This window comes from Eschrichtius robustus, chromosome 1 (assembly GCF_028021215.1).
Source record: "Eschrichtius robustus isolate mEscRob2 chromosome 1, mEscRob2.pri, whole genome shotgun sequence".
Taxonomy (NCBI): domain Eukaryota; kingdom Metazoa; phylum Chordata; class Mammalia; order Artiodactyla; family Eschrichtiidae; genus Eschrichtius; species Eschrichtius robustus.
In genome coordinates this window covers 73,877,813-73,903,866 of record NC_090824.1, presented here as the reverse complement: position 1 = coordinate 73,903,866, position 26,054 = coordinate 73,877,813, and the positions used below count along the sequence as shown (strand labels likewise).

General features: G+C 44.4%; 2 long non-coding RNA genes across 2 annotated transcripts; one reads left to right on the top strand and one right to left on the bottom strand.

The window, feature by feature from the left end:
- Positions 1–276: 276 nt before the first annotated feature.
- Positions 277–19,271, top strand: LOC137766896 (uncharacterized). The gene is made up of 3 exons (XR_011074428.1): positions 277–528; positions 17,971–18,126; positions 19,063–19,271. It is a non-coding gene; the product is annotated as an uncharacterized lncRNA (long non-coding RNA).
- LOC137766874 (uncharacterized) lies at positions 8,406–25,907 on the bottom strand. Its single transcript, XR_011074410.1, has 4 exons — positions 25,785–25,907; positions 20,185–20,363; positions 12,392–12,513; positions 8,406–8,979 (listed from the first exon to the last, which is right to left on the bottom strand). It is a non-coding gene; the product is annotated as an uncharacterized lncRNA (long non-coding RNA).
- Between the last annotated feature and the right edge of the window lie 147 nt (positions 25,908–26,054).

Here is a 26,054-nt window from a genome sequence, read left to right as displayed (position 1 = left end):
GCAGAAGATTCAGTAGGGCAGGTCCTCTCGGCAGATGGTTATTCTTCCTCTTGGTCAGATGACCTGCCTATTTTTGGGTTAATCATTTCTATTTTATTCATTTCAACATGAGGACTGCTGGTGATAGATCAAGATGATCGAGACCTCAGTCATCCGTCTGATCTACTAGAAAAGCTGGAAACTTTCTCTGCATCCTTTTTTTTAATCTCATAAAACCCTAAACTTCATCTCCCATCTTCCCTAAATTATATCTGTATTTCATCTTTTATGGAACCTCTTGGGTGTCCATAAACAAGTCATTCATAATAAGATACTTTTAGAACCCTTTCTTACCTCAGGTGGGTAAACCGAGGTCTTTTTCGCATTGATTTTAATAAAAACTGAAGGTATGAACCTATCAGTGTCTGATATGGATGAATTCACCAGGCACTTTTTACAAAGTGGACACCGAAGAGGAAACTTGGGGTGATTGGCAGCAATTTTAACATCTGGGTATGCAGTCAAGTTCCCTTTAATTGGAGCTTTCAGGTGAGTTGGGTTTTTGTCTCTTTGCTCAGAACCTCTGAAGGTTACAGTTAAGAAAAGTTGAGTTTATTGCTATTAATTGCTTCTTCCCATTCCTGCAGTCCAAGAATCTAATGAGGTGAAACTAATAGGAAAATGTTTGCTGTGGTTCCACACACTTTGTTAGGTAGAGAGATAGTCAACACAATTTTCTACTCATTTGCTCACATATGTGAGCCAATTCAGGGGTAGACTAGAAAGGACCATTAAATGTGAGGTCAGGAGTTTGGTATGCTTAAAGCTTCTTTTTTTTTTTTTTTAAATTAACTTACTTTATTTATGGCTGTGTTGGGTCTTTGTTGCTGCGCGTGGGCTTTCTCTAGTTGCAGTACACGGGCTTCTCACTGCAGTGGCTTCTCTTGTTGCGGAGCACAGGCTGTAGGCGCACAGGCTTCAGTAGTTGTGGCTCGCAGGCTCTAGAGCGCAGGCTCAGTAGTTGTGGTGCACGGGCTTAGTTGCTCCGCGGCATGTGGGATATTCCCGGACCAGGGCTCGAACCCGTGTCCCCTGCATTGGCAGGTGGATTCTTAACCACTGCGCCACCAGGGAAGCCCAGGAGTTTGGTATTCTAATTCCACTGTTTTACTAACTAGCTGTGTGTGCTCAGGTAAAATTTACTTAATTCTCTGTGTCTGTTTCCTATAACTTTCCAGCAGAATGATTAGACCTAACAATCAACCTACATTCAAGAAACTAAAATGCCAGGTCCTAAGAGCAAGGGAGAGGGGTGTGGTAGCCGAGGCTGGCCATGAGGACAGGGGCCAGAGCACACAGGACCTCAGAGACCTGGTTAAGGATTTTACTCTTTATTCTAAGATCATTAAGAGGCCCCTGAAGTGTTTCAAGCAGGGGCTGACATGACTAGATATTGGCTTGAAAAGATCATGCTGGTTCCATTTTGGGAAATGTATCAGAACCCCCTATATGACATTTAAAGTTCATTATGTCAAAACATGTTTACCTTACCTATATTCCCATGCTATGGTATAATGAAGGATTCGTCTGGTCTTTGTCCCGGGTTCCTGGCACAGAGCTTCTAAAACTCTTGGAATTCCCCAAGTGATATTGTTATTCCTGAGCCCCTGGACCATACCTGAGTTTATATTAGTAAGATACTCAGGGGGTCTCCTAACTGACTCAGGGGGTCTCCAGGATGGGGGCTGGTCACCCGAAAGACCAACCACCCGATTAGAAGGTTAGGTCTTTAAATGATGTGCGACCAGCCCAGCCCTACTCCCCGGGTGGGGAGCAGGACTGGCGACTGCATTCAGTCACCTGGTCAACGATTTAATCAGTCATATCTATGTAATGAAGCCCCAGTAAAAGCTGAACACTGAAGCTCAGGGGAGCGTCCTGGTTGGTGAACACATCAATGTGCCAGGAGGGTGACCTATCCTGATTCCCCTGGAGACGGCAGGGAAACTCTACGTTCGGGGGCCTCCCAGACCTTGCCCCATGTGTCTCTTCATTTGGCTGGTCCTGATCCGTATCCTTTATAATAAAATTGTAATCAGATAGTGCTTTCCTGAGTTCCATGAGTCATTCCAGAGAACTAACAAAACTGAGGGGGCCATGGGAACCTTCTGGATTTGTAGCCTGTTGGTCAAAAGTGTGGGTGACCTGGGAACCCCCGAAGTATGCCTGGCATCTGAAGTGGGGGCAGTCTTCTGGAGGACTGAGTTCCCACCTGGTGTGGTCTGCAGTAACTCCAGGGGGTTAGTATCAGAATTGGATTGCAGTACACCAGGTGGTGTCAGACCAGTGCGGGTTGAAACAGAATCCAAGCTATTTTGTTTTAGTCATTCTCAATCAGTTTCAAGTCAAAAAGCCTTTTGTCAAAAGGAGTTAAAAAAAAAAAAGCGTCCCAAAATTAAGAAATGGACATATTTGCCTGCATTTGAGAAAAACCACTGGCTTCGGGCAGCTCAAAATTCAGACCTGGTTACCTGGTGGCCCCCTGGAGGCTCAGTGCCATTCATGCTTGCTGGTTATTAGCCCTAATGTAACTTGGGGGTGAAATCTTGCTTTTCCATTACTGGCCATACTGCAGCCCCTTGTCATTTGCTTCTGAGATGTGTTACTTTCACCGGGCCTGGGAGTCTGCATGCCTGTCATCTCAGGCCATCCTATGTGGGCTTCCTTTCCAACAAACAATGCAGACTAGATATTTTGGTGACCTTTGAAATGAAACTGCAACCTTTCATAGTTCTTTAAACTAGCTGCTTACATAAGCATTGTTTGCCAACTCTAAAACCCTCCATTTTCATACCCTTTCTGGACCAGCACACTCCTTAGTTTCCCTGCTAACAGATTAATAAATGTTGAACTATGCTTGCAATCAATCTAAGAAATTTTGTTGAATATCTTCTAGAAATGACTACAGTAAAACTTCAGGTTAGTAGTGGGCAGGAGAAAAAAGTCTCTTCCAGAATGCTGTCTTAACACGGCCTATTTCAGTCCAGATAGATCACAGGTTACACATTCAATATGCCCAAGCAAGGCACATGAGATAGAAAGATACTGGTATTTATGATGAATACATCATTTAACAAATTCTGCCATTAAAGATTTTTTGGCCTTTTTAATCATTTGTATTATAAATTTGGTTATCAAGTTTTCCATAACTAGAAGCAAAATCCCATTACAAATGATTCTCAATAATAACTCTCTTCAAAGGCATCCACAGCGGCAATGCTTCTGATCACAGTAGTAGCGTAGTAATAATTGTCCGGAAGGAAAATCCCCAATTGTCCATTGTCTTTATCATAGATAGAGCTGGAAGAACTCCACCAGCCACAGAGCAATTCCATTTTTTTTTTTTTTCTGCATCTCCCTTTATAGTAAATGCCTTTTTTACCACTTTTCTCTCCCCATTTCCACCCTGGACATTCTAATCATTCCTCCCGGAAAAACACTTAAAAAAATAATTTTTTGTAATGTGGGGAAGTTGAAAAAAGAAAAAGAAAGGGTTGACTGGAATTTTCCTCCTTGTTCTACTGGGTGCAGAGCTCTTGAGATTTCAGTCTCTAGGCCTCATTCTGATTCATCTCCAGGTTCAACATCCTTGTCACTACTGTCATCAGCCTAAGGGTGGCTTTGCAAGAACCACATAGAATCACAGGGTAGAGAAGGAGATAGTGGATCCTGCCCTCAGCTTCCTGTGCCACCTTCTTTATTTCGTGCCACCAAGACAAAGCTTAATTACAGGTTCCTACCCTTAGTCAACCTTATCAAGTTTTCTAGGGGATCATTAGAAATATGTCATTACCAATTGTGTTCCTGAGTATACAAGACAAGAATAATATTCTCTATTGCAGAGCAGAAGGAAGAAAGTATATGGCATATTATATATACATATAGTTATATGTGTGTGTATATCTATATATACACAAACATACACACACACACATACTGGCTATACTTTGGCTCTTTTTTATTTGCATGTGATTTCTATACCTTCTCACATAATTTTTCACTTTTTTCAAAATATTTTCCCTTATGGACAGTATTCAGAGATATTTTCAGGTAGCAGTTACCAGAAAAAAGAAAGTCAGAGTGCTTTAAAAAGTATTTATGTTTTCATCAAAAATAAATGTTTTTTAAATACAACTGGTCCTTGTCATCATATAAATGTAGTCATATTAAACCCAGTGATGTCATTGATGAGATTTGTTTGAACTCCAATAATTGGACCAACTACAAAGCCAACTAAGATTTTTAAGTGTTATTTTCATTCCCAAAGGAAAGAAAGGAGAATAAAAAAAGATAAAACCTTCTTGGTCACAGCGAGAACCCAGAGGACTATTTCACCTGTCTCTTGGCGTGAATTTTACCTCAAACAAACACATACAAAAATCTACTTCAAACAAACCACTACCATTAGCTCAAACCCGATCAATAAAGTCAGCAGCAGAGGGGCCCTCTCCATGCCATTAAAGAGAAAATACACCCCCATTATTCAGGAGACCTGAGTAGAAAGAGATCTAAAAAATTTTTCCCATTGAAAATAGTAAGAAAAGTAATTAGCTGTCATTCAGATTCTGTGAATGGGGCGATATGGCTGGAACTTATTATACAGGTCTTCAGAAAATCCTTGCGCTACTTTATTTTTTAACCATTTTTAAATTTAAGTATAGTTAATTTACAATGTTGTGTTAGTTTCTGGTGTACAGCAAAAGATTCAGTTATATATATGTATTTATATATTATGTATATATATATATTCTTTTTCAGATTCTTTTCCACTATAGGTTATTACAACATATCGAATATAGTTCCCTGTGCTATACAGTAGGTCCTTGTTGTTTATCTAGTTTATATACAGTAGTGTGTATATGTTAATCCCAAACTCCTAATTTATCTCCCCCCCCCGACCCCCGCTATCCCCTTTGGTAACCATAAGTTTGTTTTATACGTCTGCAAGTCTATTTCTGTTTTTTAAATAAGTTCATTTATATTGTTTTTTTAGATTCCACATGTAAGTGATATCATACGATATTTGTCTTTCTCTGTCTGACTCACTTCACTTAATATTTCACTTCACTTATTATACAGGGTCTTCAGAAAATCCTCGTTCTACTTTAAATTTAACTCTAGGGCTTTGTTCAGTTTGGTAGTGGGAATAATTAAAATACATGTGTTATGAGATGAAACAGTAAATTCTCCTCTGCTAGCTGAAATGGACTTCCACACTGCAAGTCACAGGAGAGAGTTTGTCCCTTTATCTACAGAAATCATGTATTTCCTCAGGATCTGAACTAAGACAGCACAGCTGTTCTGTAAAGGGCCCAGGATGGACACCCACCAGTGTCCCCTGGTGCCGGTGGGACTCACGGGAGTAGGGTCAGCGGGGCCAGGTCCCTGCGTCCCCATGTTCTGTGGAGAGGTGTGCTGGGGCAAGTGAAAGGCAAGTGCCACGGAGAAGAGCCGCAGAGGGCTCGGACGCACCCCTGGGACGCTTCTGTTTTATGAGATGTGTATGAAAGTGGCCTCACCTGGGGATGAGACATTTTATTTACGTACACCAAGCAGTTCTTATCTTAGGTGCCCACTGTCTAGGGGTATTCTCTGGGATGCCTCGGCAGTTTCCAGACCTTGGAGACTTCGAGTCCTGTGGGACATTGAGAGCTGGCTCACTGCCAGGCAACTTAGAGAGAGGGGCCCAGGGTCAGAGTCACACTCCAGACAGCGCTGCTTGTCTCCACAAAACACAGCAGTACGCAGTTGCACATACCTCCTTACACAACATACACAAGTCTACAGTTGCAGGTGGGGGGATAATTAATAGATTTTATTTTTTTAGAGTAGTTTTTGGTTCTAGGCGATGATGTGTCAATGTAGGTACATCAATTGCCACCGTATCTGCTTAGGTTTCTGTGTTTAATGCAGACTTCCGTTAGAAGCAGTCCCTAGAGCCAACTGGAATAAGGTGAGTGACTGGTTAGATTTCTAAGACCTTGAAGAGCTTACGAGTCTCTATTGCATCCCATATGAAGGGCAGTTTGGCAAGGTCAAGAACGAACAATCTCTCTGTCTCTCTCTTTCTCTCTCTCTCTCTTTCTCATTCTTGGTGCTAACGTTCCATATCCACCAAGCTCTTTTTTTGTTACTAGAAAAGGCAATAGTCTTTCTAATTTTCATACTTTTAAAAGCACTCTTCTCTTTTTGTTTGTTATCGCAGATGTGTTTTCCTTATTGTTTAAAATGTGTATAAGACCCTCACACTTTGGAGAGCAAGACCCGGACCTGACCTAGGGCTCTTCACTTACTAGTTCCATCCCTCGAGCAAACCATTTAGCCACTCGGAGGTTATTTTCTATCAGTAAAATGAGAGATTAATAGTATCTGTCCACCTCACACAGTTGTTGTGAAGATCAAAAGAAAAGATGTATGAGTGTGATTAACAAAATGCAGGATAAAAACCATATGGCCATTGCAACAGGAGAACTGTCTTGTAAGTTGAAGTCACTCTTCAAATGTTCATACGTGTTCTATTAGACCATATGACTCCTCTATTTCAGATCCAATCTCTTACTGGTTCTGGGAAAATGTATTATTGCATCTTTAATTATTGATTTCGTGCCTTTGATTTTGATTGCTTATTCAGGAAGCCTAACTATTCAGAAATTGCAATGCTGAACTCTACTCCCCAGATCTGCCTTCCCGAAATGTTTCATTTCTCAGTTTCTTAAAATTCTGGTTATATTGCTCAGGTTTTCTTTTTACTTATTTAAGTGCCATTTCTGCTGTGTGCAGCTGAAACAATATTTTCAGTCTGTCTTTTGCAATGATCTTTACCTTCATTCTTTTTCATTCTGACCTTCACTCACTTGAGAGGATGTAGAGTCCATTTCATTTCTTTGAAAAAAGGCTCCAACCAGTTTCTGAATTCTCTGCGTGGTTCCCTACAGTTGCTCTTCTGCAGAATTAATTTTTAAGAAGTTTTCTGTACACTCTTTGGTCTTTTTGGAGTAATGAAACTTTTTCAGGGAGTCCGCTTTAATTTTTCCAGTTTACTGCATTCTCCCTTAAGTTACCTTAGTGACTGATGTCTGCTCTGCTACTGAAAATTCTTTAGTAAAATTTCTGATTGATTTCAGTAGAATTTGTGATTAGGAGTTTGACTGGGTTTCTACTCGTTCCACCGTCTTCCTGGATAATTTTCCTACCGTGTCAGATCTTTCTATCCTCTGGTTCAATAGAGTCTGGAAAGACCCCACAGGCGAAAGATGGGATTAAAACCAGAGAGCCAAGCATTTTTAATAGAAAACTGGAAGATGCCTTTTTGTGCTTTGGTGCTGCTGTCAAGGCTCAGGCTGGGCCCAAGAAAGGGGGAGCAAGGATGGAATATTGAAATAAAATCTTACCACGAACCCCTTAATAACTCTACTTATTAACTGCATTCTGAATCTTCCAGGCATCTTGCAAGCAGCAAAGGCTGGTTGGTTTCTTTAGCTATAAATGAGGGGGGTGCTAAATTATTTCCAAGGTCTTTTCCCAGTTCTGAATTTCTACATTAAATAATACTTAAGCTGCAGGTTCAAGCATGAATTGGTAACCAGAATTATCCCCACTTCCTGATACCCCACCTTCAAAATGTACACATGGGTCTGTGTGCATGTGCGCGCACACACACACACACACACACACACACACACAAACACACACACACACACCACAGGCCTACTTCGATTTCCCCACCTGTACATTTTTCAAATCAACTGTTATTAAACATAAAATGAACCAGTGAAAGGGAAAATAAGGGAAGTGAAAAGGAAATTCCTCCCTCTGGAATCAGGGCAGCCTCTGCATCCCCAGATGTACTCCAACACGTGAGGTACCTAAGAGTAGACACCACAGGCAGCCAAGGCATGGATGCGGCACCAAGTCTCAGCTCAGTCTGGACTCTGCAAGGGGAGGCCCTGCGGCCCTCTCGTGGACACACTGTGGAACTGCAGCCTCCTCTGCATCCAAAAAGGCACCAGTGACCCGAAACCCTAGGTCTTTGCCTTGCAAATGGTGCCTCGAGTCATTTTGAGGCACACTATCCCTGCAGCCGTTAGATCTGAGGCTCAAGAAAACTAGGCTGGATTTCAAACTGGGTAATGTTAAATGGCCTACATATTTACTAGTATTTTGGCTACTCCCAGCAGAAGAAAAACACTTAAATTCAAGTGCTTCAGAAAGAAGTTGCCAGCCTCAGGGCTCTTGTCTCTCCTTTGAACTTCAATTACACTTCATTTACATTGTCCAAACTCACGTCTCAAGAAGATATCTGTGGCAACTAGTAGCAGAAAAGTGAGGGATGGAATTATTTTGACAGGCTGAGAATAGGAGGGTTGTGACAACTTTATTGTTCAGCCAATGTTTAATGCATGTCTCTATGCCTATTCATTCATGCAAACCACAAATACTTATTAGTTCATACTGTACCAGTCATTGCCTGTTTGCTCTTGGATCTCTTCCCTGTCCTTCTCCTAAAAACAGTTTCCTGTTTATCCTTGCCAACTATCTTCCAGCAGGAATGGCCAGTGGGAGGCACTGGCAAGAGACTGGAGGTTGAGAAGTAAGGAGAAGCCAGATTCTTTTTGCTGGCCCTCTCTCTCTGTGTTGAGCATCATTTTCCTATAGTGGTTCCAGCTCCCCATCAGACAGCCCTTCCCTCCAGGGGCCTTGCCAGTCCCAGCCATGGGACAGCCTCAGCCTCTGATTCTGGTGACACCATCCCTCTCCTGTGTCCTTCAAGCCCTCGTGGTAGTAGCATTCAGCTTCTCACCTCTGTGCACTTCCTGTGTAGTCAGTTCCCTGCTTTAAATTCCCTCTTTGAAATGCCCAGGATGATTTTGTTGTACTTGGTAATAAGGATATCGCAGTGGGCAAGACAGGCTCCATTCCAGATCTCGTGGAGCTCATAGTCTGTCAGGGAAAACAAATGTTAAACCAACCATCAGTAGCATGATAAGTATTTCAAAAGAGAAGTCTATAAGAACATACAGCAGAGAGACCTAACCTAGAATAAGAATAGTTCTATAGGTGACACTAGAAACCCTAAGTCAATGGGTCTTTACACAAAGACAGAGCCCCATGAGCTGGGGCTGCAGCACAGCAAGTTTTAATGCTACCTCTCACCCTTCCTGGATCCAGCAGGGGAGAAAGAAAGGGTCCCTAGCGAAAGAAGAAAGTCAGGGGTTTCAAGCAGGATTCAGTGCACAGTAGTGGCAGAGAAGCAGAGACGGAGTTATTCCGGCAGCCTTCAGGGGTCCAAGAAAATTAGGTTCTGCCTGGTCCAGGCAGGGGAGAAACCAGAATCTTGGAGGAATGTATTGTCCCCCTGGCAACCTCCAAAGCACAGGAGTCAGGCAATGTCCAGGCCAAGACTGATTCAGAGAAAATGCCTTCCCAAAGATTTAAGCTCCAACATTCCAGTATTTCCCAGGCCTCCTCCCACCCTAGCGCTGCCCCCAGCGGGCGGGCCAGCCAGCTGTGCTCTTTTGTCCCAGCAGGTTTCTACTCGTGCCTTGGTGAGCTCAGGGCACTTTTATCCTCTCCATCTACCCCTCTATCCTGAAGAATTCCAGATTTACTCAACACCTTGACTCCTGTTGCCAAATCATAAAAGCTCTGGATTTATGTATCAGATGGGAGAGGCATACTCTCTTCACTTTTGCCACTTAAATCACTGTTTACCAGATCTAAAGTGTGTTTTTTAAATGGAGGCTTTCCAATTCCATACTATAGAGGAAAATCATGACTCAAATGCACGGCCATTCAGAGCCACCCTGCCTTGCGGGAGCTCCCAGTGTGGAAGGAGGGAGAGAGCAAAGTTTGAGGATCTGCTCCCCTCTCCCAGCTCACTGCCTACTGTAGGTCAATACTGGAACTTAGCACATCTAAAAACGTTGTAACTCAGCATACTACCACCCACAGGTCTCTGGTCTCTACTTCGAACTCCAATTTTACTTAGTCTACATCATCAAAACTCATGACTCAAGAAGCCATTATGGGTCAGTTGTGGCAACCAAGGCAGGCCAAGAAAAGGAGGGAGCTCAGGTGTTGCTTGAGACCCTGGCACGTGGGCCTGGAGCAGCCCTTCTCAATCTGGGTTCCATGAGAGAACTAAGCCCTAAGGCATCTATTATATGTAATGAATTAACTTTTATCTCTTATGCTTCCGGAATGGTACCAGCTATGTACCGTCCTTGGGAGAATTGAGAAAATAGTCACTCTCATAATATTCTACAAACTTTCATTCTCTCCTGGAACCCTTGTTGAGAAAGCCTGGCCCAACAGCAGAAGCTGGTCCCAGTAATGCTTTGGTCACTCTCTTGAACCTGTCTGATTCAAAGGATCATACACGAATGATTCCACCCAGGGGAATTCCCTGGCTTCCCAGTGGTTAGGACTCGGCACTCTCACTGCTGGGGCCCCGGGTTGGATCCCTCGATGGGAACTAAGATCCCACAAGCCGCGGGGTGCAGCCAAAAAAAAAAAATGGTTCTACCCACAAGCATTAGCACAAGTGGGGGAGGGGGGATGTTTATTTTAAGAATATGGGTATTAAAGCATAGTGAGAGAACATGGCAAAACAACCAGAGGAGCCCCCAGGAAGTCCACACCTGGGTCTCCTGATGGCCTTTTATTGTCCCTCTGACCATTCAACGAACCTAACCCATCCAATTTTAACAGAAGATGATCGAAGAATTAAACCTATTTTCATCTGGGCAGGATCCCCTTTGCAGGGTCCATTTTCTGGAATTATCTCCACACAAAACCCTACTCTCAGCCATGGGTGCTAAGCCCAATGGGAAGATAGGGGACTAAGTCCCACAGCATGAGGAGGGGGTGGGGCACGGAGGGAAGATGCTTATTATCTGTCCACTGTCTCCAGGGTTCCACCACCTGGGGCAAGGGAGAGCCTCCCCATGGGGCAGATGCAGTGGAAAGGGTGGAAAGGAGATGCAAATAACACTTAGCTGAGTACTTTTTTAAACTGTTGTTTTCTAGGTGTTTCATTGACATGTCCGATCTCTGCAGCTAGATTGTAAATTCCTTGAGTGCAAGGACTAAGTTTATGCTGTAAATCTTTAATCTACTACAGTGTTCAGCCCAGTGCTTCTCCTACAGATGCTTCATCAGCATACTGTTGATTAATTAGAATCTGCTTTGGTGGGAAAAAAAAATGGTGTATCCTTGCAACAATTACAGTGTAAGGCTTATTCGAAAGTACTGGATGAATATGATAAGGTTTAAAACATTGAATATGAGACTTCCCTGGTGGTGCAGTGGTTAAGAATCCGCCTGTCAATGCAGAGGACACGGGTTCGAGCCCTGGTCCGGGAAGATCCCACATGCTGTGGAGCAACCAAGCCCACGCGCCACAACTACTGAGCCTGCACTCTAAAGCCCGTGAGCCACAACTACTGAGCCTGCGCTCTAGAGATCGCATGCCGCAACTACTGAGCCCGTGTGCTGCAACTACTGAAGCCTGTGCACCTAGAGCCTGTGCTCCGCAACAAGAGAAGCCACCACAATGAGAAGCCCGCGCACCGCAATGAAGAGTAGCGCCCACTTGCCACAACCAGAGAAAGCCCATGCGTAGCAACAAAGACCCAACACAGCCCTAAATAAATAAATAAAACATTGACTACCTGTGTGCTACGACACAAGGATCTCCCCACATCACCCCGTACTGGGCCTCATAGGAGCCACCCACCCCACCCTGGACATCTGACAGAGAAGCCCGAATAAGGGAGAAGTTCGTCACCACTGAAATTGAGCAGAGCTTCCCCTGGAGACAGAGCCCAAAGACTTCTTTCTCACCTAACTTTCTAGGAACGGCAGGCCAGACAGAAACTGAGGACAAAACTGACCCCCACCCCACCCCATCTTCCTTCCACGCCTGCTCTGCTACCAAGAGTCACAGGTCTCTCTCACCCACCCCCATGTGAACACCCCTTTCGTGCTGGACTTCAGAGTCTCACCAACAGTCCAGGTTTGCTACTCCCAGTCAGGGATCAGCATGTACTGCCTAACCCCGGGGTCTCAGCTCAGCCTCAGGATGAGGCAGGAGCTGGCACTCCTCCATGGTCTTGGAGCCTGTGAGATCTGACTGCCCACTTTAGGCTAAGCCCCACAGGGTCCTGAGCCCCACGTGGCTCTCAGACTGGTCAGCCAGGAACTTGGAGAGTCAGCACCTCGGGGGGATGTGGTACTGACTCTCATACCCCAAACACACATGAAATTGATTTAGTCTCAGAAGCCAGTGGACTCAGTCTGGGTAGGGAACAGGCCCTTCCAGTGATGAGAAGAAGTTGTCCATGATCCGTACCTCCTACCTGGAGTAATAATCAGAAGGCAGCGGAGTGAGTGTGGAATCAGGAGAGATCTGAGGGTCCTCCAACCAGACCTTGACCGTGCTGACGAGCAACCACTCCCCACACTGCAGCACACCTGCGGGGTAACCAGAATGTCACATCGACCAGAAAGCATGGCTCTTCCCTGGGACAACACTAGAGACCCTATGAATTCTTAACTCACAGCAGTCTTCATCCTTATCATCCTTGATAAGCTGAGGTCGCCTCCTTTTTCCTTAATCATGCCATTGGGTTTTCAACATATTTTTGTTGTTTTCTAAATATGGAACCAATCTTACATCATAGGTACTGACAAATAAGGATATTCAGCTGACACGATGATGGCAGGGCTTGCAAGGTTTTCCTGGGAAGATGGGTGTCTTGCCCTCTCCCCTGCACTGCCTTCCAGAACTCATCGCCACCGTACTTTGGGTATTGGTGCTCTCTGCCTTCCACTCATGGCCTCCAGTGGATTCCTGCAGCCAGGCCTGCCCCAGGATTCCTGCAGATCTGACCGACAGAGACTTGCCTGACCTCTTAGCTAGGTCTCATTGGTTGTTAGTGAGTGTGTGATGTGCTCTCTTTCCTTTTTAACTGCACTGTCTTTGGGGGTAAATGCAGAGCAATTCTGAACACCCCACTCTCCCCATCTAAGCCAAGCCTGGGGCCAGAGTTCTGGGATAGCAGCCCTGCCACGTGCTCAGGCACACCATCTGGCTCTGCTACAAGACAAACTTGGTCTTCCTGCTTCTGCTAGCCCACAAAAAATTAATAATCAACCATCATGACCTTTATACCACATTTATCAACCTTAGCAAAGGGAAATCTGGACTTTGAAAGCTAATTGGCAAGCTTGACTGCCCAAAGAAGTTCAAAGAACAGCTTAGCCAGTTGTGTCAAAGTTGATGGCATTCTCTAGACACATGACTAAGATATTTTTTATCCAGTACATTTTAAGTCGCTGTGCTCAAACAGGCAATAAGACCTGGAATCTGATCTGTAGTTCTGATCCTGGGGCGTCCGGGAGACTTTCCAGGTCTATGAACCATACACAAATAGAAAGACAGTTTAATGTGGTAAAGGACAGTGGCTTTCAAACTTTTTAGCTTCATAGTAAGAAATGCACGTTATATGGCAACCCAATACACAGACACACAGAGAGCCAGACAGACACACACACACACACATATACACACACACACACCCCTCCACATAACTGAAACAAAAGTTTCTTGAAACAATACTGCCTTAGAGGAAGATGCATGTGAAAGTAATTTATTAGGAAATATTTCTAGGGGAAAGAGAGGAATGAGGAAGTTGGCCCAGGAAGGGGCCGAGTAAGGGTGCTATATCAAGCCAAGTCACACAGAGGATAATTCTGACTCATTCCCACAGAGGGCTTGGGGGGCACTGTGGGTCACAATGACTTGCAGTCAAAATCATCCCAATGAGAGGGCAATAGAGCTGGAGTGTGTACATCCCCGTCCCCAACAGTCATTGGCCAAGGGCCACGCACACTGGAATTCAGCTGATGCACACAAAGAGGATAAAGAGGCTGAAACTAACACGACATTGTAAGTCAACTATACTTCAATAAAATTTTTTTTAAAAAAACGATTCTTTCCAGGAATTCCCTGGCATTCCAGTGGTTAGGACTCCACGCCTCCACCGCAAGGGGCATGGGTTCGATCCCTAGTTGGGGAACTAAGATCCCACACGCCACGCAGTGAAGCCAAAAAAAAAGACAAAATAGTTTCTCTCCTAGACCAAACTCTAAAAAATTTTTTTTTAAAAAAGGTAAAGGGGGACTTCCCTGGTGGTCCAGTAGTAAAGAATCTGCCTTCCAATGCAAGGGATGTGGGTTCGATCCCTGGTCAGGGAACTAAGATCCCACATGCCGCGGGGCAACTAAGCCTGCGCCACAACTATTGAGCTCACGCACCTCGACGAGAGAGCCCGCGTGCCACAAACTACAGAGTCCACGCGCCCTGGAGCCCGCGCACCACAACTAGAGAGAAGCCCGAGTGCTGCAATGAAGAGACCACGCGAAGCAACAAAAGATCCCGCATGCCTCAACGAAGATCCCGCATGCTGCAACCTTAGTTGCAGTTGACCTGACACAGCCAAAAAAATAAAGAAAATAAATAAATTAAATAAATAAATATTTTTAAAAAGAAAAGGTAAAGGAATCCCAGGTGACATGGTCGCAGAAGGGACAGCACCTGCTCCAAACACCCTAAACATGAGTGATAATCTGTGATGTTTTCTACTCTGGTTTTGCTTTGTTTTGTTCTTTAACTTGTTGGCCATGGATTTGAATATCAGTGCACTTATGAGCTGCTATTTAACCTGTTTGAGGCTTTTCCTCATTCCTAAAATGGGAATAACAATATCAACTTTGTTCATTGCGGTGAAAATCAGAATCGATATAGATATCCCTAGCAAATAGTAGGTGCTCCACTTGTAGCTATTATGATTAAAAAATATATCTTCAAAATGCCTGGAAAAAGTAATACAAAAATGTCTGTATGTTCTTGACGTATTCAAGACATGCGTGCATAAAAACACAGGTGGTGGAGTATGGGCTCCTTTGCAGAGATACAACGGGCATCTGCACAAATATTCACCACCTCCTGACTCCATGCCTTAGCTCTTTATTCCCTTTGACTAATGTCGCTCATTGTCCAAGCTTTGTCTTAGATGTCCCTCTCTCATGAAGCTTTTCCAGACCACCCCAACTAAAAACACTCTCTCCCTCCTCTGAATTGACATGCTATTCTATTTGAAATTATTTTATAAAACTTTTTCCACTTTCCTTTTACCTCTTTGCAGTATCTATTAAAATCCTGACATGGGAACAGATAGACAAATCAATGGAATGAAATAGAATCCAGAAATAGGCTCAAATACATATGGGAATAATAAAAATAATCAAGGCATAGAGGGAAAATGCAAAGAGTGCTGAGATAACTGATTAACCCTTTAGGGAAAAAAATTAACCTGGATCTCTACCTCACTTCCCATACAAGAGCAAATATCAGCTGGCCCAAAGATTTTAACAGACACACACGCGCACACACACGCACAAAACCCACATTGAATTACTATAGAAAAACATGAGTGAATTTTTTATATTTTTGGAGTAAGAAAGGCTTTTCTAAGCATGACCTAAAACTCAGAAGCCATAAGAGAAAAGATAAATAAGTTTGATTCCATAAAGATTTAAAACATCTACATGACATTAAAGACATAAACTCCAAAGTCAAACTGGGAAAAATATTTGCCATACGTGACAGTCACATGGTTCATTTCCTTTCGTGAAGTGTTTCTAAGAATAAATAAGAAAACAATAAAAGTGGACAAAGGACATGAACAAGTAGTTTATGAAAAAAGAAATACAAATACCTGTAAACATATGAAAAAATAATCTTAATAAAGAAATATAAATCGAAAATAGTTTTTTCGCCCAGATTGGCAAAAGTTACAATGTTTGGTGAAACTGAGTGTTATGAGGGTGTGATGAAATGGATACCATCACATAGAATTGCCTTCTCAGGAAGGGTGTCTGAGACTGGAATAGGGCGCAGCTTGTCTGGAGGGCAATTGGCAATTTCTCTCAAAATGTCAAAGGCACATACCCTCTGCCCTATTGCTTCAACTATTTATTTGGGCCCGTACAAACAAGTTCTCCTACCTAAGTGAACAAAGATGCTATTGCAACATCATATTTATTGGCGATGTCAACTACAATTGGCACTTACCATGGGCACTGGCCAACTACCTCTACAAGGATTAATCATATGCTGCTGCAGCTGCTGACTTTCAACACCCCCTGAAAAGTGTGGAGGGTGGAGAGCTGAAAAGAGGCCCTCTGTGCCAGGGGGAAAACTGGCAGAACAGGTCTTCAGATAGTTAGGTATTTTCAGGAGCTGATTTTATGAGCCCAATTCTTGTATCTCCTCATATCTAGAAAAACACTAAAATCCTTCCTGGTGACGTCTGCTCCTCGTGACTAGCAGTAACCTTCACGCGACTAGCAGAAAACTTCTACAAAGAATATGCGCTTGATTGCATGTTTTCCCCCTTCACCAAAATCACATATATACTGACTTTCCCCCCTACCTCCTTGGAGCAGTTTCTCAGAGCTATCTGAGGAATGTCTCCCAGTCCTCATTTTGTCCCCAATAAAACTTAACTCGCAACTCTCACATTGTGCAATATTTTTTAAGTCGACAGAGAAAAGGCATAAACAACTGAAGTGGGCTTCAATGGGTAACTGATAAATGATTGTCTACCCAGATAATGAAAGAAGGAATAATGATGAAGTATGGACTGCTGGTCAAAGATCTACAACACAGGGTCTTCCCTGGTGGCGCAGTGGTTAAGAATTCCCTGCCAATACAGGGGACATGGGTTCGATCCCTGGTCCAGGAGGATCCCACATGCCACGGAGCAACTAAGCCCGTGTGCCACAACTACTGAGCCTGCGCTCTAGAGCCCGCGAGTCACAACTACTGAAGCCCGCATGCCACACCTACTGAAGCCCACATGCCTAGAGCCCATGCTCCACAACAAAGAGAAGCCACTACAATGAGAAGCCCATGCACCGCAACGAGGAGTAGCCCCCACTCGCCGCAACTAGAGAAAGCCCGCGCGCAGCAATGAAGACCCAACACAGCCAAAAAAATAAAAATTAAATGTAAAATAATAATAATAAAATTTAAAAATTTAAAAAAAAAAAGATCTCCAACACATGCCAACAAGCTAGGGAAAGTTCATGCACTGACACACACAAATGAGTGCACATAAAAAATGACGGGGCTTCCCTGGTGGCGCAGTGGTTGAGAATCTGCCTGCTAATGCAGGGGACACGGGTTCGAGCCCTGGTCTGGGAAGATCCCACATGCCGCGGAGCAACTAGGCCCGTGAGCCACAACTACTGAGCCTGCGCGTCTGGAGCCTGTGCTCCGCAATAAGAGAGAGGCCACAATAGTGAGAGGCCCGCGCACTGCGATGAAGAGTGGCCCCCACTTGCCGCAACTAGAGGAAGCCCTCGCACAGAAACGAAGACCCAACACAGCCAAAAAATAAAAATAAATAATACATAATAATTAAAAAAAAAAAAAATGATGGACACCAAATAAGGTCTATAGTCTAGTTAACAGCATTGCATCAATGCCAGTGTCCTGGTCTTGACATTGTACTACAAATGTTCCCACTGTAAGATGTCACCATGGGGGAAGTTGGGGGAAGGGTACATAGGGACTCTATGTATTACTTTTGAGTTTATAATTACTGTGAGACTATAATTACTTCGAAATAAAAAGTTTAAAAAAAAAAAACAACGAGGTGCAGTAAGTGTGTATTGTGTGATTCCTTGGTTTTTTTTACAAAATATCAAATGGTAAGAACAGTCCCTTTGTCATTAAATTCAAAATGAGTGAGAAAAGCATATGTAACTAGAAGGACAAACCCACCCACCTCCTTCACTCCTAAGGGTTTGCTTGAGACAGAAGGATAAGAAATTCTTAAAGTACCCCTACTTCCCTTACAGAGATTAAAAAGAATGCATGCTGCTCAAGAATTTGATCTGGCCCAACAAAGAGAGAGCCCTCAGAAGCAGATTGCTCTGTCCTTTCAGCAAGGTTTGTGATAGGCCTTATTCATTTCATACCACAGGCCTCTTATGCTGCTCTAAAAGCAGAACAGGGTAAGTGAAACTGCTTTGCATAATAATGGCAAATGTTATCTCCAGAGAGGGCAGGCTGGCACCTCTAGGGAAATGGTTCACTTTCTTTTGCGGATTTAGACTGCCTTGTCCCTAGGAATTGTTGATGGTTCTTGGAAGGGGTATGTGTGTGGGTGTGGGTATGTGTGTGTGTGTGTATGTGTGTGTTCAGTTGATCCAGAAATTTACAGGAAAATGAAATACTTCGGGGGCGGGGGGCGGGCAGGGAACATTTCTTCATCTCATACCAGCGGAGAGATCTCAAGGAAAACATGTGGAGCTCCAGGACTGGCCTTGCACTATTGTGCTGGCCTGACACTGCCAAAGCCCACCCTGCAATTCTCTACTCAAGCCCCCATAGAAAAATTTAAACTGGCAGGAACTGCAGTTACAGAGGATTCTTGCTTCAGAGTGCCCTGATGCTCTGATGTGGGGGGGGGGAAGGGACAGACCCTCTAGGAGAACATCTCCTGTACGTTGAGAGTGGGGTTTTGCACTGGAAAGATTCTGAAGGAAAGAAACTGTGAGTCCCCAGCAAAGCAGATGCCTGGTTGTGATAGGGACAGGGTAAAGGGACAAAGTAGGTGATTAAATAGTTAATCTCACTAGGGGATTGTAAGCAGAAAAAAGTATGGGACACCCCTGTAAATTAATGATTACTCAAGAAAGCAGATTTGCTTAACCACAAAGCCAAACAGGCTTGCTTAACAACAAAACCATGCAACAGAAGCACAAGACATGCCCCAAAGCAATAAAACAATGGTGGCATGAGACCCACATCCTGCCCAGTGAGCTCAGTAAGTTAATGACCCTTAAGACATGCTCTCTGTACACATAAAAAGCAATAATTTATGGAAAGGTGACATTTCAAAGTGAAAGACTCTCATTGTACTGAGACCTAAAATAATTTTTTCATAGTGCCATGATGGTCCTAGCTTGACCATGTAGGGACAAGAAAACTCCCCGGCCCAACCTGGAGGAGGAGCTGATGATGGAAGCGTGACGTCTACTTAAGAATGAGGAAGAAGGTGGTCTTTTCCCCCTCCCCACTTTTCCTTTGGTTATAAAACTGTAGCCCGCTAAGTTCTCGGGCAGCACCTCTTGCCCACCCACTTGTAAGCCTCACAAGCGTCTATTCTAATAAATCACTTCTTATCTATCACTTTCCCTCTGGCTTCTTTCTGCATTGAGACATAAAGGACTGGAGCTCCTTGGAGCACCCCCAGCACGGCACCTATCGGTTTCAGATGGAATTAGGAGACCAAAGCATTTAGTCGGAGTGAAACAAGAGGGAAGGGGACAGACAACCTTTGAAAGAATGACATAGCCCAAGGGCATGACATAACCTGATTAGAACCAAGTGGGCCCAAGATGGCAGACAAGTCATCTTCCACTAGACCTTGAGCCTCAGTATACGCTCACTGTAACACATCAGCAAGCTAAATGACACACCCACAGGTGCCATGACAGTTCCATACCAACCATAAGGATCAAAAAGTGGGTGGTGTGGGGCTTCCCTGGTGGCGCAGTGCTTGAGAATCTGCCTGCCAATGCAGGGGACATGGGTTCAAGCCCTGGTCTGGGAAGATCCCACATGCCGCGGAGAAGCTAGGCCTGTGAGCCACAATTACTGAGCCTGCACGTCTGGAGCCTGTGCTCTGCAACAAGAGAGGCCGCGATAGTGAGAGGCCCACGCACCGCGATCAAGAGTGGCCCCCCACTTGCCACAACTAGAGAAAGCCCTAGCACAGAAACGAAGACCCAACACAGCCAAAAATAAATAAATTAATTAATTAATTTAAAAAAAAAACAAAAAATACTAGCTTTAAAAAAAAAAAAAAAAGTGGGTGGTGGCCCAATTCCTGGAAATCCCCACCCATTCCCAAAAGAGCTGGAATACTCCTCCCACTCATTAGCCTATGAAATTACCCACCCCTATAAAAACTGACAACCCCATACCCTGGTGCCTTTCTCGCCTTCTGAGATGGCCCACCCTCTGTCTGTGGAGTGTGCTTCTCTCTAAATAAATCCACTTCTCACCTATCACTTTGTCTCTCACTGAATTCTTTCTGTGATGAGACATCAAGAACCTGAGCTTCATTAAGTCCTGAAACCAGGTGTGTGATGTCAGTTGGAAGACTGTCGGTTTTGGCTGGGTTCAAGTCCCTGCTGCGTGGGTTCAAGTCCCAATCTGAGGTGCACGGTTTCAGGAGTAACATCTGTGAAAGGAAAAGGGAGGAAGCAGGATTGAGAAGGAGGATCTGTGAGACCCTGAGATGCAGATCTGACCAACGCCAGCCCACTAGGAAGCTCCAAAGCAAAGACGGCCCCTTAGAGGAGCCCCACGTTAGGCGGAAGTGGTGAGGTACTTGTGCCACCATCCTGCTCAGTCACTGGCTGGGGCCACCCTTGGAAGGAGTTAACTGCCAGCTGGCAGCTGACAGCTAATCAGACTCCCAGCAGCCAGAGTGAGTCCTTTCTAGAAGGAGGATCTGAGCTGTTATCTGCATCTCCACATCTGCCACGGGGCTTGTCTCTGAGGGAGGAAAAGGGGGAAACTCCACCACCACTACCACCCCTTCCCAAATACAACAGAAGGAAGCAATCCTGGGCATGAGGGAAAAGAGAAGCCAACGCCTGTCTTGTAAGAACTTCTGTCTGCTTCTGTACAGAGTTCCTGAAAAGAACCTGTACAAACACTGGGTAGATGATTTCTCAACGGTGTTCACAAACAACTGCCTAAATACAGGGCAAAGTTTTTCAAACTTTTGAAAAACTAGAAATTGAATAAGCTATATAATAGAGTTATGAGATTCTAGATAGAGCAATATCTCACAAAATTAATAATCCACTACCTGTAAATAGGCAAAGACTGTGTCAGTCTCTGGCACCTACAGATACATTCACTGTTTTTGTTTAGTTTTGTTGTCTTGTTTGTTTGTTTTAGCAAATTTGTTGCCAACATTTAAAAATTAAATATTTCATATTAAAACCCAGATTTCTACCTTCTGTTTAAAATTCCTAAGATCGGGACTTCCCTGGCGGTCCAATGGTTAAGACTCCACGTGCCCAATGCAGGGGGCACGGGTTCAATCCCTGGTTGGGGGAACTAAGATCCTGCATGCTGCACAGCGTGGCCAAAACAAACAAACAAACAAACAAAATAAATAAATAAAATTCCTAAGATCTGGCAATGCTGGGCTGGCCTTGTCAATGACAAACATGAGTGAAACTAAGCGCGCCTCAGGTCTGCAAGCTGCAGGTCAGGAGTACCCACCGATCCCCATGGGTTCCCAGCCACCGAGGCCAAGGCACGCTACCTCTTATCACCCCGAGCTTACGCCATCACCCACAGTTTAAACCATTCTATCAATACACACAGTGTAAAAGAGGGTAGGGCAGCAGGTAAATTCAGTTTATTTTATTTATTTATTTATTATTTATTATTTTGACTGCACTGGGTCTTCGTTGTGGCACACGGGCTTCTCTAGTTGTGGCGCAGGGGCTCTAGAGTATGCGGGCTTAGTAATGGTATGTGGGATCTCAGTTCCCCAACCAAGGATTGAACACAGGCCCTCTGCATTGGGAGTTCGGGGTCTTAACGACTGGACCACCAGGGAAGTTCCTAAATTCAGTTTAGAAAAACCAGTTCCATCAGAACCGGTTAAATCTCTTTTAAGGTCATTTGACCATAGCCATCAATTGAAAACATTTGATCCAGGATACAAATGTATTTGCACCAAATACAAAATATATATACATCCAAGGTTGTTCATTGTAGCGTTGTTTGAAATGGCAAAACACTGGAAGCTACTTAAACGTTCATCGGTGGGAGACTGGCTAAATAAATTATGGGATATCCACACAATGGGATACTGTACAGCTATTTTTAAAAGGGAGAGAGAGAATAAAGGAGATCTATTGTGTACCACTCAGAACAATCTCCAAGAATGTATTTTAGGAAATGAAAGAGAGAAGTGGGGAAAAGGAAGAAAGAAAAGAAACAAGCAATTTGAAGGACATTATGTATAGTGTCATTCCATTCATGGGAAACATTTTAAAGGGAAAATATGCATGTAAATGCATAGGAAACTTCTGGAAGGATGATACACAAGACAAAGAGCTATATGGGGAGCAGGTAAAGGAAGCATAGGGAAGAGCTGCTTTTTTACTTTTCACTCTATAACCTTGTGTCTCTTTTAAAAATTGTGAACATGTGTTATTTTTGTAATTTAAAAATAATGATTAAAACAAAAATGAATTGATGCAGAAAGTAAAATTCCAATTAAGAGAAAATTAGTTTCCAAGAAAACTGTCATTCTCTAACAACGTCAGAAAAATTAAAAGTAGCTATTCAATGTAAAATAGATAGCTAGTGGGAAGCAGCCGCATAGCACAGGGAGATCAGCTCGGTGATTTGTGACCACCTAGAGGGGTGGGATAGGGAGGGTGGGAGGGAGGGAGATGCAAGAGGGAAGAGATATGGGAACATATGTATATGTATAACTGATTCACTTTGTTATAAAGCAGAAACTAACACACCATTGTAAAGCAATTATACTTCAATAAAGATGTTTAAAAAAATTTAAAAAAAAGTAGCTATTCAACATTGACAGCAGGTCAAGCTGTCACAACTCACTTTGATTTCACATATAGAAATAAAACTGCCTACCTCACTGGATTAGACACATTCAATAAAATTTATAAAAATCACCCAACAGTTGTCGGCACTTAGTAAGTATTCAATAAAAGTCTCTGTTATCACACAGCCCTCCTACACCACCCAAGCCTGACTTGTGTCAATGATGCACGAGTCAATGACCAATGTGGAATGGCTATTGCAAGATGCAAGACTTAAATTCCAACCCAGGTGAATTTCCTTCCAGACTGCAGTCAGCTGATAAATGGAATATTTATAAATGGAATGGAATATCTATATATGGAATATTTCCTGCCATATCAGTAAACAAAGGATGTCACAGTCATCAACGATTGTAGCTCTCCAACATGAGCCGGTGAGCCCTGAGGAAACTCAGGGCTGAAAAGAATACCATCTAGCAGCCAGCAGACTGCAGCCACTCCCTACGGTGAGACCTGAGGAAACTCAATATATGAAAACACAGGATACCGGCCCCAGATAGCTGAGGTGCATATCAAAGGAATGATTTCAGTGAGCCCAGACTCTTGCATCTTCCCATACATAGAAAAGCGCTAAATTACTTAACTTGCGATATCTGGTTTTCTTTAATTAACAATAATCCTTTGACACTCCCGACTACCTGCCCTTTGTTGCAAAACTCCTATATATCCTGGCTCTTCCACTCGCCTCCTTGGAGCAGTTTCTCAGAGCTATCTGAAACGCTGTATCCCGGGCTGCAGTCCTCATTTTGCCCCAAATAAAACTTAACTCGCAACTCTCACGTTGTGCACTTGTTTTTTAAGTCAACACAGCCCTTGAAGAAGATGGGAGTGTAGTCATCAATCATGGAGGCATTTCCTCAAGACCTGCAGATGGTACCACCTCCATACAAGAACAATCCCATTACCTATTAAAAGCGCCATTTCAAAGAGACTCTACACACATATGTATTTCCCCCAAAGATTTCCTACCCTCATCTCCAACAAACCGTCTTGATGAGTAGTAGGAGCTGGAGACTCCCACTCTTCTTGCCTTCCCTCTACCCTTTTCTGTTCACAGATCCCCTCCCTAGTGTCCCCTGTGTTCTCCCCAAAGAAATGGTGCTGGAGGCCAAATATCAACCCTGCCCAGACAGGGAGGGGCCATGTGATGTTCATGAGCTCGCAGGCCAGAATTCTCTTTTCCCCAAACCCTTTGCTCTTTGGGGTGTGGTCTCCCTCAGCCTCCCCCTGCCAACCTCAACCCCTGGATCTGGCTGCCCACCTCTGGACAGGAGGGGAAGAGAGATCAAATACGCCCTGCAGGCCTGTCCCTTTGAACCAAAACCCTGAGAGGCTCTGCTCCAGGCTTCCTACATTCCCTCCCCCAGCCCCGCAGGCAGGTGCAGAGCAGTGGGAAGGGTTCCCACAGTGCATTAGCTCTGAACAGGTCAGGAAGAAGAGGAGTGTCATGCTATCCAGCCTCTGTTGTCAATAATTCATGAGGTTCAGACTGAGGGGCACCAGTCAGAGAGTCAGTTTTCCCCGGACATGGGGAAAATTAGACTCAAGCTCTCTTATCTCATCAGGATGAGCTAAGTACCACAGCTGTAACGTCTAGTTTGAGGAATAAACTGTAGATCCAGTGCATGCTTGTTATATCATTCGCTGCTCATACACCCCCTTTTGAATGCTGAAATCCTTTTTGGCTGCTCAGTTGACCTACACGTATACTAAACGAATCTTTAGCAAGTATGAATTTTATTAAGCAGCAATCCCCAGAACTGAATTTCACAAACCAGGATTCTCTCTCCTCTAATTGTAGGGACTGACATTGGGTTGCCAGACTGGTGATTTCACCAACTAACAACATTTTTCTCAACCTACCCATCTGCTTTCATCATCTTCTCTTAACAAAAAGACTAACACCAAAAAAAAAAAAAAAAGGAGCAAAAGCATATCCCAGAATAAAGGACTACCTGTTAAGTTAAATAAGCTTAGATTTATGAAACACTATATTGTCTTTTTCTCTTTTTGCCTTGAACTAGTGACAACTTTGCCATGGATCTGCACAACTTCTCAGGCTGGCATTTGGAGGCCACTGGGTTAAACCAATTCAGATGGTGACACTGGGTCTGTTGGGGCCTTTCTACAGTGTATCACAAGCCATGCAGATTTATTAATTCTCCCAGAAACCCAGGAGGGAGATCATTTGAGCCCACTTGGCAGAAGAGGAGGCTGAAGTCTCGGACACAGAATTTATAGCTGGAGAGGACCTTATCCATTATCTACTCCAGCACCCTCAGTTTACAAACGAAGAGCCTGGCCTGTGGCGGCCATAATAATTACTCTATGTTGGCAATAATTACTTATGTGTTTAGTAGTTTACAGTTTATAAAGTGCTTTTACATTCAACAAATATTTATTGAACTAGGGTGGAGGCTAAGACCTGGGGACATAGTGATTATGGAGAACTTGAGTGCTCCTGAGTCCTCCGAATTTCCACCACTTGTTGGGGGACCCTCTAGCCTCCTTGCTACCATTTAGGCCTGAAAATGGAGAAGTCCTCTTTCAGTGGAGGGTATAAGAGATCCTCTCCCGTCAGGATCTTTAATTCTGCACACTGGTTACCACTGGTGACCGGAGTCTGCCCTCCAGGCCTGTGGGGATGGAGGAGAACTTGAGCCAGAGTGAAGGGCAGGGCAGGCCTACCCAGCTGCTCCCCACTTCGTGTCTCTCCCAGGTTCCTGCAGCCTCACCTGAGACCCTCACGTGGTGGGTTCCATGGGGGCTACAGGCCTCACCCCCATGGGCAAACCCAAAACATTTGCCCTCTTGTGGGCTGTCACAAATGTGGATCCAGACTTTCTTGGAAAACAAAGTCCATCTTGAGGTTCTGGGAAGCAAAAGCAACCAACTCAAAGTCCCCTCTCCCCCAGGAAAAGACGTGGGCAAGCAGATGTGGAAGGAGGGGCGGGAGGACAGGGAAGTCTACGGACTCCCGGAGGCGGGGGCATACCTACAGGGAACTGAAACCGACGGAACCGTCCCACACCGGCCGGCCGGGGCGAGCAGGGGACTGAGGGGCGCCGCGGCCACAGCCGGCTCCCTGCGCCAAGGGCCCGCGCGGAGCAGGACGAGCTGTCCCGCTCTAGGACTGGTGGGGAGCTGGGAGCGAGGAGGGGATCTGGCTTCCGAGCGAGCAGCCGGGCGGGGAAGTGGCTCGCCCCTCGCCCTGCCCCTCGCCCTGCCCCTCGCCCTGCCCCTCGCCCTGCCCCTCGCCCTGCCCCTCG